This window comes from Mandrillus leucophaeus, unplaced genomic scaffold, assembly GCF_000951045.1.
Source record: "Mandrillus leucophaeus isolate KB7577 unplaced genomic scaffold, Mleu.le_1.0 Scaffold361, whole genome shotgun sequence".
Classification (NCBI taxonomy): Eukaryota; Metazoa; Chordata; class Mammalia; order Primates; family Cercopithecidae; genus Mandrillus; species Mandrillus leucophaeus.
This window is the reverse complement of record NW_012103821.1, coordinates 12,030-19,746: the sequence shown is the minus strand read 5'-3', so window position 1 is coordinate 19,746 and position 7,717 is coordinate 12,030.

Here is a 7,717-nt window from a genome sequence, read left to right as displayed (position 1 = left end):
TATAGCAAGGAATATATGCTATAGATCTGTGTGCCAGGTCCTATGTTAGGTGATAGAAATGGCATTGCCCTAATAATCAGCTGCAATATAGTTGAAAGATAGAATGTCAAGTAATATTATCTATGGTAAAATATTGATAAATTATTATATAAAATAAAAAATAAGGAAATTATTAAATCAGTTTGAAGAAGGAAAAGACAATTTCACATATGAAAGATAATTTAGGAAGAATACAATTTCAGGAAAGTGGCATAAGAATGAGATCAAAAAGAAAGTTGGGCTGCAAAAAGTTCTTCTACACACCTCTACTCTTCTTTCTGAAACATTTCCGTTATTTGAGTTATTTTACCCCACTGTCTTCTGAATTTCATCAAATGGCATATTTCCGTGTTTCATATCCTAAGACCATAAAATACCATCACAATTATTAAGCTTTGGATTGGTGACGAGTGTGAACAGTCTCATGAAAAGCTGGCTTAGGATTTCTCATGAGGTTGTAGTCAAGATGTCAGCCAGGACTGCAGAATCATCTGAAAGCTAGATTTTGGATGAAGGATCCACTTACAAGCTTATTCACGAGGCTGTTTACAGGAAGCTTCAGTTAGTTCCTTACCACATGGCTTTCTTTATTGGATCACTTCAAACACAGCAGCTGGCTACCCCTGTATTAGTAGAGAAAGAGAATGAGACAGGAGGGGAGATAGACAGAGATGGGCCATGAGGAACGAGGAGAAGAAAGAGTGGTGAAGGGAAGGAAATATTATTGATCTTTTTCAAGTTTTTAAAATTCATTCTGTGTCAATTTGGATATTCTATATTTTGCTGAAAATTACCCATGTTATTCAGGTTTGCAAATTAATTTCCTTTTAATATAACAATCTGTTTATAATCTTTCAGTATTTTCATATCTGTTTCTTTGTTTCCTTTCATAATCCTAATCCTATATATGTTACTTTATTCCTTGATCCTGGATAGGTACTCTAAGGAAAGTGTACACTATGGGTCAAAGAATCAGATCTTAGATATGTTTATTCTACTGTTTGTATATGTTCTATTATTATTCATTCGATTTTATTAATTTATTTTTATTTATTTTTATGTTTACATTTCTTGTTTTAGTCTGTGATTTTTCTTTCTAAACTTATTTTCATGAACAGCCTTTCATCCAATATGTTAAAAATGTATCTCTCTTCCTTAAAAATAAAGGCATTTGAAACTGCAGCTTTTAAAGATTTTTTATTATAAATTTTAATATTAAAATAATATCAACTATTATGTTTTAACATAATTTTTTCTTTTTCTATTTATTTTATATTATAATTCATAAATTTTTGTATGATAAAATGTTATCAAAGATTATATTCTTAATTTCTAAATAATTAAAAGTTTTATTATCCTCTCATATTTTTTGTTGTATAGTTAAAATACATATAAACAATTATTGAATTATTTCTTAATCAAGTGGTTCAACAGTTTTTGCTTTGTCATCTATTGGCTGACATTAAGCTTGTTTGTGTTCTTTGTTTTTCCAGTAACCTTCTCTGTAGCTCATTTCTTTAGGAAACATTACAAATTTAATTCTTTCTTTAGTTTAGGAAGATGTTCCTTAATTGTGTTTTTAGTTAATTCTTTCACATTGTTGTTTTCCACCATTTTTTAATCTGTAAGACTTATTTTTCACCCTAGCCCTCTTGAAATTCTATTTCAACTCTCTTACAATTATCTTATGGTTGTCATTAATGTAATTTCAGATTGGTCTCTGCTGTATGAAAGTCGCTTGAATAAAATGGAAATGTATTGCTCTGTCCTGTAATAGAAGACCAAAGGTAAGATAGATCTGTTTAGATATGGTGGTTCTGAGGTTTTCGGGGACTTAGGTTATTTTCTACCATGCTAATACTAACTATACTAACTTCCATCCTCATTGGTCAGGGTGTCTTCTGAGGCTCTGGTCATCACATCTCACTTTCAGAAATTATTCTTCACAACCATTCTTCTTACATTTTGTTGGCCAAGTTTGAGTTGCATGGCCATACCTAATGGCAAAAAGACTGGGATAAAGTCTTTAAACTGAATATTTGATAACTCTAAATAAAAGGAGGTTTCTATTACTGAGTTGAAAGATAATATTGGATAGTAAATAGCAACCAGCACCTTGTGCCAAACTCTATTATTGTATTTATTTCTCTTTAATTGCTTTGAAATATGAGTTACGTTTGATGTTCTAGGTGCTTAAAAATCACATATTGAGTGTAATCATCTCCTTCAATTAATACTGTTTTTTTTTAAGTGAGTTTGCATTTCATTGGAAGACAATCTTCTAATCTTCTTGTGCTGCTCTTGGACCTTTGTAGATGTCTAATTATATTTTTTCCCCTTAACTATTGTCTCCTCTAGTCTTTAGCAACATTTTCTAAGTACTTTACCTATTTTTTCCTGACCACTTACATATGTTATTTTTCTTTGTGGTTTGTGCAGTTAGTTGCTCTGGTACCTAAAGGTGCAAAAGTCTTGCAAATAATTTGAACTACAGTGATCTTTCCAACAATGGTTTAATTCTTAAATGAATAGTTAATCTTCACTTAAGCCTTTAGATATCAGGAGGAAACTTCTTTTTCTTCAGGCCCCATTCCTCAATGGCAGGGCATCTGTTTTGCTTCTCAGCTCCTTGTGAACAAAAAAGACTAAATTTACCTAGGAGGGAGAATATCTCTCTTCTCCAGTGAAGACCAGGGGCTGCTAAGCCAAGCTCATTCCAGATGTCCTGCATTCAGATACTCATCATCAATTTTTTTTTTCCTAATTCGCAGGTTCTCACATAGTCGGGATGAGAAGAACCCACAGAAATTCTTATGATCAGAACTTCTGTAAGCCAATGACTACATTTTCACACTGCAAGACTAGATTACCTGAGAGAACTAGCAGCTGCGTTCCTTAGGAAAAGAATATAATTGAAGTTGGGAGTAGAGTCAAATCAGGAGACATTCTAACAGCCACCTTTCAAGATTTTCAAATATAATTTCAAGCTATTTAATATTTTTAATTACTGGTTCCTTTCTTCAATTGTACCTTAAATGGAAGTTTATATTGAAGTCAAATTTCTTAACTAAAGGAGCAAGACCTGAAACCCAAGCCACTACTGTGCCCTTTGTACCCACCCCTTGATTCCACTATGGTCGGTTACTACTGTCTTCAACCCTACCTATATAGGGAATATTGTTTTAAAAACAGTGGTCTGTTGGCATACATTTTAAAAGATTCAGAACTCCTGTTTAAAGTAAATATTGGAATCCAGCAGATACTTCTGCCTATTTCTGTGCAGAGATGCAATGTCATCTATTCTGGAATCAGGTTTGTACGTGTGTGTGTGTGTTTTTAACAAAAGGAAGAAAAAATCATTTTTTAAAATGATGTCAAGGAACATATCTCTTTAGTGGAATGAACGGAAAGTACTCCACTTCCTAATAATGTTAATTAGTCTTTCTGAGACCATCACTCATGTTGAAAATAATTCATAAATTTAGACAAAACTATTTTAATCTTCACCAAACTAAAACTATTGAGGAGCTGATGAAATATTAAACAACCGTTCCAAATTCAGATTTTAAGATAATGGTTATTAATGGTTTTTTTGTCTTCACTAGTTCCAAAATTCTGGTTGTAAGAAAAAATAATTTGTTTATAATTATGGCCTATTTAGCAATCTTTGGAGACAGATGCCTGATAAGATATTCCATCTAACAAAGTATTATCTTGGTGAAAATGGGCACATGCATACATTTTCTAGGGCTCAGTTTCTTGATCTGTAAAGAATCACCATAAACATTCACAGCATTTTACATTAATTCACTGGATTAATTCATATACAAAACTCAGATGCTCATTTTTTAGTATTAATTTTGAGATGGCTCATATATTACAGATTTTATAAAGCTAACTCAAATAACTTTGAGTTGGAATAGAGAACAAATGCATATCAATATCCATACCTATATACATACCCAGGTAGATTAAATATTTCCTTTGAAAATTTGCACCATGTCTGAGCCTCCTCAGGGTCCTCACTCCTCCCCAATTCCTTATTGCCTACAATTCATTAGACTAAGCGTATCCATCTACGACTGAGTCTCCCCAAGTCTAACACACACTGTGTAGGTCACTCTTTCCCAAACTTCAGTCTCTGCCAGTTGAAGTTCACACTACCAATAGCCTAGTCAATACCACTTTTTCTATTCTACTACTGCCAAACACTTTCATAATTCATTAAAATAACTACTGCTTAACAAAAATAGTAAATAACCATTAGAAGCAAAAAGAACAAGAAATTAAACTAGTAATAAACTGGTGAAAGTATTTAAAACGTATTTCAAGCCTAGAGAACCATTTCACTACTTCTATTCAGCTGTTTTCAGTGGATTTTCAAGCTTTAAAGCATGACATTTGGAGTATATGAGAAACTTGAAAAATGGTACAGTAAATTTTTGATTTGACACAAATGTCGTAGTAGCATTAGACAACATCTCTGGAATAAGACACACATGAAAACAAGATAGCTCTGCTTTTAAACTGGCTGGCTTTGATTTAGTGTTATATTACTACCTGTTTTATGAGTTCTGTAATATAAGCCTATTTGGTTTGTAATGAATAAATGATGAATAATTCATAACATGTAAAAATTAATCAGAGAAGTCTGATTTTAGAGATCTTGTTCTCAAAAAGAGACAAAGGCACCCTATAGATCATGAGGTACATTTTTAAAATACCAGAATTTTTTGTTAATATTAGTCTAAAGAACATTATATTCTGTAAGCTCAAAATCAACCTATTTAAATAAATAGAACCTCTTTCAATAAAACTCCTTAGATAAATTATTTTACCGAAATAAGTATTGTACATTACAAACATGTGTAGATTTATGCACAAAATGTGATATAATCATGGACAGGCAAGCACTGTTGCTCTGCTTCTTTTTCCATCTAATTTTAAATCACACTGAATAATAAATCAGTTGAACTGATGACTTGTATAAAATACTGAGTTCTTTGAAGAAATAACACTATTATAAATTCTGTAACCTTGGAATGTGCAATTGTGATTTGTAGGTATTTCTGAGCCTGCTGTAATAGTATTCTAATTCCCCAAATCTGAAAGATAGAGAAAAACACCTACCTCAAGGCTTATCTAAATAGAATATCCTTACTAACATTACATTTGCACAAGAAACCTAACTGGACATATGAAAGCCTGGCATGTTTGTGTCTGTTTTCTCTCTCTCTTGGCTTTTTTTTTTTTTTTTTTTAATTTTTTCTTTTTTTACACTATTTTAATCTAACTTCAGTTGAAGGTGACTTTAAAAAACCCAAGTCTACTAGTTTTGGTAGGAAAAAGGCTGAATTAGTGTAATGATTTTTAGTAATGGGATGTGTCCCTGTATTGTCATATATGTTGATCTCTCAGATTAGTAGGTGTTATAAACAGAATTTAATGACTGTGTCAATCCTCTATCTATCCTGGGTGAGAAAAAATGGAAGAGGGAATGGTGAAGAGGAAATGTCTAAACAGACCCTGAGCCTGACAGGAAGCATGGCAGGTGGTGGACCTGGAAAGAGATAAGAAGACCGAGCAAACTGTCCAAAAATACAACTTAGGTGACTTGGTTCTGTCAATGCAAATTTTGTATGGACTGTCTCCTGTGTCTTGTTCTTTGCCTGATAATTCTTTCCTCACTTTCTTCTCCTGAATTTTTGAATCAAAATTGTTCTTGTTTTTTTCCTAAATCATATTTTAAAAGATGAAAATCCAGTAAATTACAAATAAATATAGGAGGCATTACTCGTCTCACAGATTTAGATGTGCAATAAGTATTGTATTTCTTAATTGTGTTTAAGTAACTCATGTCCAACTGAGAGAACTCATTATGCTGCAAAGACAGCCAAATCAAACTCAGGCATTATTAGAGCCTGTGTGAACTGTAGGGAATTGCAGAGATCTAGCTTACGTGTCTACTTGGAAAATGGAGGAAGGGTCTTTAATGTTTGATCCAGCATAGTCACTGGGAGTCTTCTTGTCTAAGACTCCCAGTCTCTGGTTCTACGACTACTGTAGGCTTCTCGCATCACCAGTGAAGAGCATAAACTATTGCCAAGAATGGAACTCTGATGCTTGAAGTCTAGACTGCCTCATGCTACAATTCACTCAAACCCTCTAAGGTCTACTTTTCCCAGTCACTCCCAGGGCACTGTCCGTCAGCACTCAGAAATCTGAGACCACAGTCATTTATCTAATTTACATTTGGGGAGATAAATCTCCTTTTTCACTGTTGTGCCCTGATATAGTTTGGTTCTGTGTCCCCGCCCAAATCTCATATTGAATTGTAATCCTGAGTCTTGGTGGTGGGGCCTGGTAGGAGGTGATTGGATCATGTAGGCAGTTTCTAATGACTTAGCACCATCCTCCTAGTGCTGTCTTGTGATAGAGTTCTCATGAGATCTGGTTGTTGGAAAGTGTGTGGCACTGCAAACCTTCGCTCTCTCTTCCTTCTGCTCCCTCCACATGAAGATGTGCTTGCTTCCCCTTCGCCTTCTGCCATGGTTATAAGTTTCCTGTAGCCTACCAGCACCAGAAGCCTGTACAGCCCACATAACCATGCACAAATTAAAACTATTTTCTTTATAAATTACCCAGTCTCAGGTATGCCTTTATAGCAGTGTAATAATGGACTAATGCATGCCCTTAAATAGCAAAGCCAGGTGCTGTCATTATTTTAACAATCACGAATATTAGTTGCCAAACAATGAATGATCAGAGACTCCACTGACCGCAATAAGTACACAGAGTCATTAGTGATCCAACTTGCTGATAAACCTTCAAACATTCAGTGAAAATCATATCTATTTATACTAAGTAACATAGCCTCAAACTCAGCACAAATTTTAAGGTTAATCATTGGCCTATTACTACACTTTAATTAAATGTCTTATAATTAGGGCCATCACTCCAGCATAATTAAGTCATTTATTTCCCTCATACTACCCTATACATTATATTCACTAATCCAAGGATAAAATATGACATACGTCCTTTCCATTAAGGACCCTGGAACCTGCTTTGACAATTTTAGATCACACAAGTGCCATTTAATGCAATAAAATGGTTTCTTGCCCTTCAGTAACTTTTCTCCCTGTAGGTTAACATTCATGTTTAGCATATCAAAAAAGCATCTAGATTCTGATGACTTTAAGCAGTCTTATATAGTGATTTTGCTTTCAGTCAAACATAGACTAGGCCACTAACCTAATGTTGACTTTGCTTTTTATTTGTGTGTGTGTGTGTGTGTGTGTGTGTTTTAATTATCCACAAGCAGTTATGAGACAGCCTTACTTTGAATACCAAAAGCTCTGTTAACAACTGACAAAAGGAGGTACCCCACTGAGAAAAAGTGTGGAGGTCAAAACTGATTCTCATTATTTTCTGAGTTCATTAAATGCCATATTGAAAATTAGGAAAGTCATATTAAAGATTTTAATTTTACTGTTTATTTGTAGTGTTAATATAAAATAAAATGAAGACCAGGCCTGAGAATCCCTAGAGCAGATGAAACCACTTAGGTTATGTAAAGGAAACAGGTTATTTCTTGTAAATGCCTCAGATGATCATAAACAAAACTTAACTTGCCTTCTAAAAGTGGTATAAGATGATCACTTTTAACCAATCCTTT